At 38.2% G+C, this 12,439-nt stretch overlaps 1 protein-coding gene across 6 annotated transcripts in view; it reads left to right on the top strand.

Annotated features, from left to right (window-relative positions):
- SIPA1L1 (signal induced proliferation associated 1 like 1) overlaps positions 1-12,439 on the top strand; it is a 201,931-nt gene that overhangs the window by 1,218 nt on the left and 188,274 nt on the right. The gene's annotated exons all lie outside the window — the stretch shown is intronic.

Below are 12,439 nucleotides of genomic sequence, written 5' to 3'. Positions count from 1 at the left end.
TCTGGTAAAGCAGCGACACAAAATGGGAATAGCTCAACTTAATGAAGATCTCCTTGTATAACCTTGGCCACAACATCTGTATGTTTTAGTTTGAGGAAGCACGTTTTAACCCACAGAATAAAACAGCGGCATTTTTTGGATAATATTGCTTTCCAAATCGTGTTTCAAAAATTTTACCTGCAAAATAGCTTTAAAAAATTTGAGTGATGCTGCTTTAATGAACCCGTTACTGCATGCTGAATGAAGTGCATCTGTGAGCACGGAGCCCTAGTTGATAATACAATGCAAATTTGTCTTCGGAGTAAAGGTGTCGGATTTCATTAGGTTCCAGATCTGTATGGATGAAGGAAGATTGGTGTTTTCTTTAGAAAGCAGCCCTTTCATGATGGGATTTTGATTGATTGTTTTTATTTATTTTTCTAACTATGGGAATTAAGCACTTGTTTCCTTTAAATTAAGGCATGAATCAGTTTTGTAAAAAGGAAAAGAGGTTTTGCTGCAAGTACTAACTGGGTAGCAAGTATAGGTGTTCTCTCAGGTGGAGAGTTTGGTTCTTATTTATTTGGAATGCATTGCTGGGCTAGACTCCATTCCCCTTCAGTTGAAGTGCTGGGAGAGACATGTGAAAGTATTAAGGTAGAAGTTTGTGGCAATTGTAATCGCAGAGATCTCTTAAGTTATGTTTCAGTGTCAAGGCTTTTATGCCTTAGGCCATCAGATGCCATACCAGTTATTAATGTAGAGACAATGTGGGAACTTAATAATTTTTTCTTAATTTCAAAAAAACAACCCCATAGGTTCTATTTAGGTAAAGCTAAAAAGAGAATTTTCTTGACTGAATGTTTTATGTGTATGCTATGTCTCATTTTGGTGATAGGAAGCTAGGGACAGAAGATTTTTTTTTTTTTTTTTGCCATTTAAAGTGTTTATTTATGCCCAGTTGATTAAAGGATGTGCACTTAGTTGCTCAACATTGCATTAAGAAGGTTTTACTGATGCTAATAAAATGCTTAGTTTCATCATTGCTGTTTGGGATAGGCGTACTTAGCTCTCAGTTGTGGTTCATAAAACCTCTTAGATCATGAAGTCAGAAGCAAAATGGGATGTCAGCTCTGACTATTGTAGGGCTGCAAAAATTTGCTTGATGAAAAAGGCTAGCAGGTGTAGAGGCAGGCACTGACACAGACCTGTGAAAGGGTGGAGCTGCAGCCAGAAGTGAAGACTTAGTATGAGGACGTGCAATTCATGATCTATTTTTTATATAATAAAAGGTTTTATTGTTGTGCATCATTGGTTCTAGGCTTGAAGAGCTTTTTTCTCCCACCTTCTCATGTTTATCTGAAATGTTATTTTAAGGTTTGGGATTAACTTTTGGGTAGATGTTGTTTTAAAAACTATGTTCAAATGTGGCCTCTTCCCCCTTCTGCAGCTTTTCAAGGAGTGCTTTTTTTCATCATGCTTATAGCATTCTGCTGGCACTTGGAGATCATTTTGTTGTTGTGTAGCTCTTATTGTCTTCTCAGCTTTGTAAATCTGTCTCAAATAGATCCTTTAAAATGCCGATTTCAGAACTATTAATTTTGCTACTATGGAGGCATTTTTTTATTTCTAAGGTAGGAAAACAAACTTAAAATCAGAATATTCTAACTGGTTATTTTAAACTTCAGTCCAGTAAGGTCATGAGGACCATTTTAGAAATACATAGGGAAAATGTGAGGTAGGCTAGTAAGAGAATGGGTTGAGGCCCAGTTGAATTTCTTTTCTATTCCTCTGTTTTGTCCCATAGCATGTCTATTGTAGAGAAGAAAAAGGAGCAGTTTTCTCCATATCAGTAGTTTAATCCCTTCAGCAAGGGGTTTGCTGCAAGCTATTGAGTTCTTACTGCTACTGGTTAGAAATCCAGGATGCCCTACTGGGATAAAGAAGCAGAGCTTCTGCCTGCATCAAAATTTCAGTCACACAAGTTGGTTTCCCTAATGCTGATGTGTTGAGGTTGAAATTTATTCTCATTGACCCTAAGTGTTGGTTGTTTGGCAAAGAGTTTTGATCTGTTGTTTCTGTGGCTTTCTTGGCTTCAAGCAGATTCCTTTTATTTCTCCCCAGCTCTTTAATTTAAATAACTAAATCATGTCTTATTGACTTTTTAAATATCTTATTTTTTAATATATTTTCTCTGTTTACTGCTTCATCTGTATTTTAGATTTTTGGTTTATTCATTTATTCTGAAAGCCATTTCTTTAACTTGTTAATAAGTTATGACAGGAGTACAGCAATAGTAAGTGCAGTTATTTTTTTATCAGTGTAAATACATAATTTTAAGAACTGTTAGGTGAGGGTTTTGTTGATTTGGCATGTAAAATTAATCATATGTTCAGTATCTTTCTGTGAGTGAGAAAAGTTACGTTGTTCTGTTTTTTATGTTTCCAGGGAGATTTGACTTCAGTGACTTGATTTCAAGTATATCTCTCCTAAATTGCAGCTTTTAAATAATCTTAAGCTTCATATTTCACAAGAGTTCAGTGTAGTATTTGAATGAGGACTCTCAAGCTGGAGGTTTATAGAGTGGGATTTGATGGCTCTATGAGACTTGAGATATTCTCTAATGAAAGGCAATCAGTGTTTTTTGGGGGTGCAGCCTTACCAGCAAGGATGAACTTAAGGCTCGATTGTAAACCTGCCGATTATGGTCATTGGTGAGGCTGAATGACAATAATTTTTTATTTTAAATTCTTATGCAGCTGGCAGCGCAAGACTAACACAGTCTGTAGCAGTTTTGATGTTAGTTTTGCAGTGTGAACTTTGGGAAACCCGTTAGGAGTTGCAGAGACTATAACTGTGTTTTTGAATATGAATCAGCAGATAAAATGGTTTTAGATGTCCGTTTTTTGCATATGTAAAGCTAAATTATGTCATTGTCTCAGTCTCTTTAATATTGGATTCTGTGGCACAGTTTACTGAGTGAGTTATTTGATTTAGAGTCTTCCACATGTCTTTTATGTTAAGTGTTAAGTGAGGCTGAGCATTTACATGTCTTTGTTTTCTTTATGGAAGCATGTTTTAAAGAGCACTTCTTTTGAATGCAGAGACAGAACGCTTCATAATCTTGGTAGCTGTTGAATCGTATGATTGCTAACCAAGTATTCGTCATGGTTCTTTTAAGGGTCTGAGTCTGTAAGTGGAGTGGAGTCCTGCAAAGCTGTATCTTCCCACTCCTCCAGCTCCTGCTGGATGCTGCAGTGCAGTAGTCATAGCTCTTGTTCCCTGCATAGTGGATGGATGTCTCAAGGCATCCATATTTTCAAGAGAAATCAAGTTCCTGAAAAATGGCTGTGTAGAAAACTTTTCTGAAAGTGTATCATAGAGAAGGAGGAGGGGTTACTGGCACTAGTGGTTCATGCCTAGGCACTTTGAATTTTTTGTTGATGTTTTAATATTCTTTTGCTTCTGGTTTTGGACTCTCTAGAATGGGAAGAATGCTTTCTTGAGGTGGATTGGAGAGATTAGTGGAATGATTTTTGACGATCAAGTTTTATTTTATAAGTTTTCAAAACTTAGAGAAGGTACTGGCATGTATTATATAGTTGGTTTAAAGTTGGATTGTTCTTCATCAATCCGTATAGTTTACCTTCAGTGCTCAAATAGCTTTTGGAGGTGTTTCAATTTTGTGTTGTTTAGTTACCTTTTGAGGTCACAGGATTTGTACCTCAAAATACTCACATAAACCTTAGAGAGACTGGTTTTTACTTTATTACTGCAGCTGTGAGATGTTAACTTTGAACTTGTGTTTGAACATGGACTTTTCATTTAGTGAGAGCTTCTTGAGTTAACCCTACAACAATCATGTTTTTCCTAACTTGTGATGTTATAGTGGATGAAAAAATCTCAACTAGCCAAAATTATTGGGGAAAAAGTTCTTCTTCCAGGCTGCTCAGAAGTTGAGCATAACTTGGAGAAAAGTTGTCTGTTAGATCTGCCTGTGAGACTTATTTATGTTTAATGTGCTTGCCTGGATTATTTTATGGATTTTAATATTTACTTTTCTGGGTGGGGGAAATAGCCAAGCATCTTCCTTTGCTGTGTAGCCTGCCTTACTGCCTTCTCTGTGCAGTGGATAGTGAGGCTCCAGGAGGTGCCAAGGGCTGCTTTTGTAGCCTGGCTCTATTTTCTGAGTTTCTTGAGTCATGATGCATTTTACAGCACTGTAAGCTAAATCAGTTGTCTTTTGATTTTTGAATAAATAATGACAGGCTTATTGTATACTGATGTGATGTGAAATAGGATTAATACAGACGTTTTTTAAGAGTGTCAGATAATATCTGTAAAATGACTGCTGTGGTGGCAGAACTTTCTGTATGCCAGTTGTTTACATCGGCAGCTTGGTACATATCTTGGGTTTTCGTGTTGGCAGTCCTACAGACAGTTCTTTCTGAAGACTTAACAGACACTTTTAATACATGTATTTGTAAATTTGACCAAAGGTTGCTGTTGTGGTTTAACCCCAGCCAGCAACTAAGCACCACAGCTTAGCCCCAAGAAAATTTTTACATTGTTCTTGTAACTTTTTCAAATGGTTGCAGTTTTGTTTTTATAAGGTACTAGTCTTACTTGCTCACTCAAAATGAATTCACACTGTCACTGGAAGTATTTGGTGCAGATCTGTGTTGATTGGTGTTTATGGAAGAGTTTATTTCCTGGTTTGAAACATTTTTTTCCCTTTCTTTCTGTTTAAAAGAGTACTTTCACTTGATTTCAAAATTGCTGTTTTATATGCATGGTTTTGTCACTTGGTCTTACTATAACACATAATTTGGCACAGTAGACATGGGTCTCTGGCTGAAGGTGGGGACCTCAAGTCTCCCAGATCAAAACATTTTGCATTTGACCAATTTTCCTTCGGACAGAATTTGGTCTGGTGTCCTGAATTGGATATTGCCTACACAGATGTGGTTTGTTGGCTTGGACCTCTGTGACCATTAAGGGTTGGGTCACATTTGGTGAACTTCTGAGCAGGGATTTTTAGCTTAGTTTCCTCCAGGAGAGTTCCGGTTTATGGATGCCAGAAAACCTATAAAAATTAAAATAAATCCTTCTGAGGGTGACAAAGCATTTAACAGACCACCCCAGAGTGACTGGTGAATGTCCATCATTGGAGACTTTTAAAGCTTGACAGGAGAAAGCCATGAGCCCCTGGCAGCGCAGTGGCAGCCAGCCCTGCTCCAGTGGAGGTTGGACTCCTGGGTTAAACTCTGCCGGCTGCTAGCTGCTGATGGCTGCAGGGCTCCTCAAAGGGCACTGCTGCTGGAAGTGCTATGGTAGGTACAGCTTAAAAAAAAAAGGTTGCTATAAGGATGGTTTTCCTTTTTTGAAGTAATGTGAAACACTTTTCCTTTGGTGGCCAGCCCATTTTGTGTCTCTTGCAGGGGCAGCAGCAGCAGCACTGCTGGTGGCTCTCAGGTTGCCAACCTGGGACAGGAAGCCCCCTTTCCTTTATTTCTGGGCACACAAGGGGGGCAGTGGGTTGTGTGCATACTTATTTATTTATTTTTCCTCAAGAGACTCATGTAAGCAGAAACATACACATCTTGAACATTTGCCTTTTGGCAGGGCCACAGCACAAATTTGCTCTTGCTGAAGAAACTGGCAATGATCAGACATTAGTTTTTTCTTTTTTGCATTTTTGAAGTGTAACATAACTTTGTCTGCATGTTTAAAAATTAAAGAAGACAATGGGTGATGAAACTCAGACTGCAGGCTTAAACGTGTTAGTGCTATGTAAAAGTCATTACAGTTCTTATCTCTGAACTGTTTAAAGATCTCATTTGGTTTTTGTGCACAAAGCTTCTCTCCTCACTTTCTGAATTACCAATCTATATTTTTTAAAATTTATAAAAGCTAAAATGTCTGATACTATTTTTGGAATATTTTTGCATGTATCAAATAGAAGACAATACTACACCTCAACAAATAAATCCTGCAGGGCCTTCCCTCCTTCTGCTGGATGCAGTTGAAATTTCTAGGGGTATTTTTCTTTTCAAATTGTAAGGGCTGAAATAGGATTTTATGCTTGCAGTCTGTGCTGAAGAACTGCATAATTGTGCAGAAGAAAGTTATGGCACTTTCATGCCTTGAAAAGAAATGTATCTTCATGAATGACGTGATACTGGCACTGATAATCTACTTTCCAAATGTATTTAACAGCTTGTTGTATGAATCAGAATAAAATAGTTCAATAGTCTGCACTGTATTGATCATACAGCAGCTGGAAGAAAGAGTGAACCACGATGTTTTCCCACAGTTTTTGCTGGAGAAAACATTTTGAAATGAGGATAAAAGGAGATAATTCTGTAAAAGCTGTTAACATAGTTTATCCTTTCCTTGGATGTTTTTTTCCCCCTTGACTCTTTCCCTTCTTTTGCCTTCCTTTTGCAGTCTTTGAAGAGGGAGCTATTGACAGAAAGTCAGTTCTAGTTTTGTTTAACCTTCCTCTCCCTTCCTGACTTCTGCATTGTCTTGCAGTGTAGTCATTGACTCGTACTCGGCATAGCTCTGGGAATTCCCAAATCTAGTACCGTTTATTGTACTGCCATACAGAGGTGGTAGGAGATTCTTTGCTAGGATGCCTCTGTTAATATAAACAAAAGGAAAATGCTAGTATCATCCTAAAACATGCCATCTATTTCAAATTGAAAAGGCTTTTTAAAAAATTCAGATCTGTGGGTTTTTAGTGCTTGCCTGTACAGTGTCATGAGTGTTTGTGGTGGTCTGGAGAACTACCTGCAACTATTTGAACTATGATACACTGTGGAATCATTTGAGAGCCTTAAGTTAATTTTTACCTTGTTATACAATTACCTCCCTATCTAGGTAAAGCCAGAATATCTGCAGATGCAGGCTTTTTTATCATGTGCTAAAATGAAATTATCAGGACTTTTTTTTTAATCCTGTACTATTGTACTTTTATTTTCAGCTGGAAATTCAAGGTTAATTAATATGCTAGATGACATTTGAGAACAGGGACAGATTATTCTGTCTCCAAACAACAGTTTTGGGGTTGGGTGTGAGCATGCAATCGTGTACTCTGTGTTCTAGATTTAATCACTTGTATATGTAGTGTTGATGCAGTAAAGACTTCTAAATTTGTTGGTAATTTAAAGCACATCTCCTGTAAAACAAAGGTGTGATAATAAGCAGTTATTAAATGTTGCGAAGAGTACTCATCATTGTTGTTTTAACAGAATTTAGTCATTATCTACTGATTGCTGACATCATTAAATATATATTTTTAGTATATAAATTGGTACTTTACATACCTGAGCAACTGAATTGAGGTTTTCCATTCTTGTGTTGTTGATGTATCTTTTTGTTTGTGCAGGTTGAGTGTAATGACTTGCCTCAGACTACCAGCAACTTTATGCCTGCCAAGGCAAGAGGGCACATATTGTGAATGTGCTTTTTAACTGAGATATAGAATGTATCGGTTCTGAAAATAGGGGTTGGGGGAAGCAGTTATTTTAATTCATTTAATTGCAATTGTGTGGAGCTGGCTATGTGAAAAATAATTACAGGAAAGGTAAACATTGCCTCTTGTAGAAGCACAGAGTGCCCAGAGACAAAAAACGACTGAAGCACTGGGTGAGGGAATAGAGCTTAGCTGTTCCTTATTTTTTGTAAACCTGCACTTTGCTTAAAAAAACCCCACAAAGCAATTGATAGTAGTGATCAAATATTCCCAACTGTGGTGCAGTCTAACTTTAGGTGACAGCTGTCTTTGTGTTACTGAAGCATTGGCCTTAAGTGACTTAGGGCTAAATAGACAGACCTCACAAACTGATACAAGTACTAAAATTAAGGAACAGTTGTGGGAATTCTTAGATAAAATCCTCATTTAATCTTCCAGTTACAAGTAATAGGAGGAAGTAATTAGAATTAACAAGAGCCAAACTTGAAGTTATTGTAGAAGATCTAGTGGACAGATGTAAAATCAAGTAATTTTTTGATCACTTACATGTTTGGAAAATATTGGAAGGTAGTGTTGTGAACACCAGGGGTGCTGTAGAGGATAAAAGCAATCCAGAAGCATCCAGAGTTAGCATGGGTAATGGTTTTTGGTAGAGAACAGTACTGATGAAAGCAATTTTTTGATGTGTGTTTAAATATTGTAGCTAAGACTATATGAACAAATGAATCATATAATCTGTTTCTGCCTCTCCCTTCTTCTCTCCTCTTCCTAAATGTTACAGTTTATAAAAGAAGGGTCCAGAGATCTCATTTTCTAGCTTTAAAAGTGAGAGAAGAGTTAAAGATATGTTTGAAGGGAGATGGGAGAAGAATCAGCACAACTTGATAAAAATGAAGCTTAATGCTTAAGATTCTGACTAGTTCAAATTTGAATCCTGCTTTCCTCCAGAATGCTTAGCTTATTTTTCCAGGTGTTGTCAGAAAACGGAACTAAATTAATGCTTTTTTGAAACGTAGCTAGAAATTAGAACTTTATTCCTTGTAACAGAGAAGTTACATGAGGATTGTGTGGACATTGTACCAGCTAATGTGGTTTTTCATGTTCACATTTTTACTTGGAGAAAGAAGAGGACTTGTGAAATGGTGCTGTCTATTTCAGTGGCATTTTACAGGTTTCAGTAAAAACTCTGCAGCAGTATGTGGGTGTTATGTGCTTGCAAGTAAAGTAATTTATTGTTAGTGTTTAATAGTACTTTTGAAAATGAAGTAATGGTATATGTCGTATAATGCAAAATACCCCTAAGTAGTGGTTGGTTTCTGCATTACAGTATTTTCCTGTTGATGATGGAGGTGCAAAAACCTCTTTGTGTTAGATGTTCAAGGTTGTTTTGCCAGGTAGAATAATTCTTTCTGAAGGTGGTGGTTTTTTTGTTTTGAATCCAGTGTTAGTGCTGAGTGACTGTTCTGTTGGTTTAAAAATGTTAATAGCAGGAGATATCTTGTTTGCTGTAACCTCTCTTTGTTATCACCTTGGTACTTAGCTGAGATGCCAAAAGCTCTTGAAATACATTGTAGCTTCAAGCAGGTTAGGTGCTTAAATACTGGCACCCTGGGTTGCAAGTCTGTGTGTTTTATTATCCCTGTGCTCAAAATTTTCAGTCAGACTCAGGATACTATTGAAGTGCCATTGCTGTTCAGTTTATAATGATGTTAATTAGTGCTGAATGTCAGTAAGATGAACATATGCAGTGTTAATGAAACTACTTCTGAAATTAAGCTGTTGTCATTATCTCACTGAATGGTTGTACTGAAAAGTTGCTTGACTCTGCCCCACGAGAAAGATAATTGAGAAGGGCTTACAGGTGTAGCTGTCCCTTGGGAATGGATCATCTGGTCTCAGTCACCTCTTCTGAGACACTGGACAGTCAGAGACTTGGCTGCAAGGGGAAGGACTGGTTTAATAGCCATATACAGCTTTGAGCGTACTCTCTTATCAGGGCCTTTGCTTGTCTTGTGAACACAAATGACTTGTCCAGTCTCCTGATTACATGTGAGGAACAAGCTGTTGCTTCTGGTAAAGTTACTATCAGCTGATCTGCTCCTTTTTTGTATCTAGGAAAGAAGAGATTTTTGTGGGGAAGGTTTTGTAAATGGTTTGTACTAGTGGCAGAAGCAGTTACTTCTGGGATGAAGTTTAATTTCTTTATATCTCACTGCTCCTCACTTAGTTTTAGACTATTCTACCTGTCTTGATTTATAATAAAGGGGAAATGAATCAAGCAGTATAATTACAATATTGACAATACATAAGTATTTTGTACTTGTGTCTGTACTTTCATGGACTGGAAGAGGCCAAAGCCCTAATTGGACATCTTAGGCAAAATACAGAATCATCTAGATAACTAACGTGGTGCTGCTCTGCATTGCGTGCGCTCTATTAATGAGAGATACTAATGAGATTGCATTTTGATGTGACATTACTGTAATGTCAGTGCCTTGTATTCCTTCATTAGTTTACCTCACTGACTTTGTGAAGTAAGGAAATGCAGGTGCCCTTGAGCAAGGTGTTTTAACACACACGGGAAATCTCTAGTAGTGTTCAGAGCAGAAGCTGCCTTGGGCTTTAGATTTCATCCTACTATGGACAAATTTATTTATAACTAGTGTAAAGCTGTGCTGGAGACTTGAGCCAGCTCAAAGGAAGGCAGGGACTACATCTGCACTTGTCTGCAGCCTGCTTTTTGCTCCCAAGAGTGGCTCTGCTCAGCTCAAACTCCTGCTGTTTGCTGGGAACAGTCCCTGGCCCCTCAGTAACCTTCAACAAAACCATGGCAGTTATGGATTGATGCTCAAACCTGTGCTCTGGACTTATTTTATTTATTATTATAGCTGTAGCTCCCAGTGCCTACATGGCACAGTGTAATGCTCTGCTGAGTTTGTAGCTGCATGTGTATAGCATTTAATGGCAGGAGTGTAGCACTGCATGTGAGCCTTCCTCTTCAAGCCTAGGGACAGTGTTGGGCTAATATGGCTGTTGCCTTTCTGGTTTGCCATTAGTCCAGCACTTTTAGCTCAAAGGTCAGAAGATCAGTGGTACAAGCATAGTACCTGGCATGCTGCAAATAAGAGTAATACTGAAATAGATTGCCTTGGATTTTAATTGTCTGCTAGATATCCCTGTTTTAGTGAGCTCTTCTGCATCTTGACCTGTAGCAATAGAGAATGAGAAGGTGCATAAAACTGCAAGAGGAATCAAACAGAATGCGTGCAATGCTTAGAAACTGTCAAATCTAAGGCCATTAAAATGTATTTTAAAGCATTCCTGTAAATCTGGATTACTATCTGGTGTAGGCTCTCAAGATATCTCCAGAAAAAATTGTGTTCAAAAGTTACATGTGAAGTACTGCCTGGCTGTACTTCAGAGAGTGTCTTTGTTGACACTGCACCCTGTGAGAGTCAACCAACACGCCTTGCATTGTCACTTGTCATTTTAGCTTTTCTCTAGTTCTAGCAAATGCATAGATAGTGTTGTTCAGCTCAGCACTAGCTCAGGTATCTGTGCTGCATGGCAGTCACTTCTGAGGTTGCAGTTGCTGTGTTCTGCATTTCCTGTAACAGGTTTGAGGCAAGGTTGCTCTCAGAGTTCTTGGTTTGCTATGGAAACCAGCTGGGGTGGTCATGCTCTGTGTTCCTTCCAGTTTGCTTTTTTCCTTAACACTTTTCTTCTCCCCAGCTTCCTAAATATTTTGGATTTGCTGGGCTTTGGTTTATTCCCTTATGAAGTCTTAGTGTCCAAAGGTCTTGTAAAGGCAGACTAATGAGTGGGTGAGATTGAGTCCCAGCAGTGGTGAGAGCTGTAGCACACAGGATGTTCTAAGCTACCAAAGAAGCTGTGTGATGAATACAATTTCACGGGAGGAACTTCAGCTGAAGTGTATGTGTTTTTATATATCAAATCTGAGAGAGATTTGAAGGTACCAAGACCTTGTTAGTTCATGTAATTACTTGTTCTGTATAGATTTCTGTCCAGTCTTCCTTCTGGAAAATGTGCAGAAGATAAAATGTGGTGGTGGGAGCCTGTGGTGGTATCTGTGTTTAGGCTGCTCAATAGTTTCTGTAGCTAAATGTCTAATGAGATCTTTCTTTCTTTCCCTTCAGTATGTTTAGTACTACTGCTGTGTGAGCAACTTTTGTGGTTTTTTTTTGTAAATGAAATCACTTTGTATCAGGAAATGACTTTTTCCCCCTGGAGAATTTTGAAATACCACGCGCCTCTACTTCCCCCCCCCCCCAGTGTTACTGTTGAAAATTTAAATACTGGTTACTAAAAACTTTTTCATAGTGCCTTTCCTCAAGAAGAATCTTTTCATTGTGCTACAGAGATGTATGAATTTTTTAAGGCTCACCCTGCAAAATTCTGTGAATGTCAGAGGAGGATGAACACAGATGGGATCCTGCCCTCCCAATTCACTCTTAAGAGACACTTTTGGCTTCTTTCTGACTGCCTGTGCTTACTGGCAAGTGCCTGTAAGGCTTAGTTGAAAGGAGGTGGTGGGATGAGTGTGAAAGATGGTTTTATTCTTGCTCTTGCTTGTCTGACCAAAACTTAAACATTTTTTTTCCTTCAATTTTTTTTGTTCTATTTGAGAAGTTAAGCAGGTTCATTCTGTATCTAGACAGGGGATGCAGAGGCTAATTGTTTTGGATCTCACTGGGCAGGTGGTATGAGACAGGAGGATCCACAAAGGACATCCTGACTTACAAAGTTAGAATCTTATGCAGTTTTAATGCTGTTGATTGTTGGACAGTAAGGCTGCAGGTAAAGCAGAATTTTATCATGACTTATTTTTGCACTCAAGATTGACTAGAAGATAGGTTGCAATTTGAGATTTCTCCTGTTGTAGAGATGCACAACTGACTGTTTATATCCATCTCAGAAGGGGAAATCTTTGAATAAGCTGCATGTTGACTTGGTTGTCTG

This window comes from Molothrus ater, chromosome 6 (genome assembly GCF_012460135.2).
Source record: "Molothrus ater isolate BHLD 08-10-18 breed brown headed cowbird chromosome 6, BPBGC_Mater_1.1, whole genome shotgun sequence".
Lineage (NCBI taxonomy): Eukaryota > Metazoa > Chordata > Aves > Passeriformes > Icteridae > Molothrus > Molothrus ater.
Note: the sequence above shows the minus strand (reverse complement) of the source record. Positions and strands in the feature narration are given on the sequence as shown.